This window comes from Echinops telfairi, unplaced genomic scaffold, assembly GCF_000313985.2.
Source record: "Echinops telfairi isolate 266 unplaced genomic scaffold, ASM31398v2 ScPeMD7_7469;HRSCAF=8507_1, whole genome shotgun sequence".
Lineage (NCBI taxonomy): Eukaryota > Metazoa > Chordata > Mammalia > Afrosoricida > Tenrecidae > Echinops > Echinops telfairi.
Genome location: NW_022111373.1, coordinates 73,632,450 through 73,633,931, shown reverse-complemented (window position 1 = coordinate 73,633,931; position 1,482 = coordinate 73,632,450).

Sequence of the window (1,482 nt, the reverse complement as noted above, 5' to 3'; positions counted from 1 at the left end):
CCCCCCCCTTTTAAAAGTTTACTTTGGTGACTCATGTGGAAGTATTTTGCTGTGTGAGGAAAAGACCTGGTTTTTATTTTTTCTAACTGGTTAGGCAGTTATTCCAGTATGATTTACCGAATACACTGTATTCCTTTCAGGAATCTAAAGTATCCTTTATTATATATTAAGTTCACACAGACACACACACACACACACAACCCTAGTGGTGCTGCGGCTTAGGCATTGGGCTACTCTCAAAGTTGAAAGTTCAAATCTACCAGCTGATGCATGGAAGAACGATGAGGCTGTCTGTGAGGTTTCACAGTCTTGGAAACCCTACATAGGGTGGCTATGAGTTGGCAACAACTCAAGGGTAGACTACGTATCATATGCACATACATTTCCTTCTGGAATCTTTTCTTTCATTAAAATTTATTATTCTTTCATCAAAATTTATTTAGTGAAAATGGGTACAGTTTCATAGTAAGCAGAGCTAGTCCCCCTCAACACTATCCCCTATTATGCTCCTTGACCAGCTACTCTTACCCCAACAATTTCTTTAAAATATTTATAATATATACATACATATATATACTTAAATCCTCACTCTCCTCCTAAATCATGCTGTTGTTTTCCTTCACTGACAAAGGGAGAAGTTGTGTTTTCACAATACTAACGCTCCTTACCATGTGTACGCCATTTTTAAGCTGTCATCTTCTATGACCTTCAGAAGGGATCTTTTCTTCCATTATTTTTGGTTATAATTGGCAGATAGTGAAAGCTGTGTTCTACATCTTTATAACTATTAGTTTTCAATTCCTCATTGCTACTAATGATTTCACACATGATCCTGTTTCCCAGTATATTTCTTATCAAATGCATATAATGAAAATGATACCCTTTTTTTCAACATATTTCCCTCATCTTATCTTTTTATTTAATCTCACTGGCCAGCACTTTTTATCATACCTACTCAACAGGAATTCATCTCTGAAAATTTTGACTCATTGCTTTTAATTTTAAATTTCTTTGATTATTACTGATAGAGTATTTTATAAGAAGTATCGCTATGCCTTGTTCCTTTTGTAAACTGCTTGTTTCTACCCATTGTTTAGTACAAAAAAAAAAAGGATTTTTTTTCTTATTAAATTGGAAGAGCTCTTTGTGAATTAAAATTATAAACCTCTTGGGGTATATTAAAAAAAATTCCCTTAAGCCTTTAGAAGATTCTTAAGCAGACAACAGAAAGCACCAAGCGAAATTTAAGAAAGGGGCAGGTCTACTGTTAATTATATTTTTCTGTGCAACTACCCAATACATTAACAGATACCTCTTATGTTATAAGAGCAGTAAGATGAATAGTGAAGTGCATTGTAGATTTTTATGAAGCACTCTTGAAAATTTCAAGTACTTATAACTTGTTTCATAGTACACCATTTCTAAACCATTCAATTTCTTTCTAGCTAAGCACTCGAAAGAGCTTCAAGGATTAAATGATCT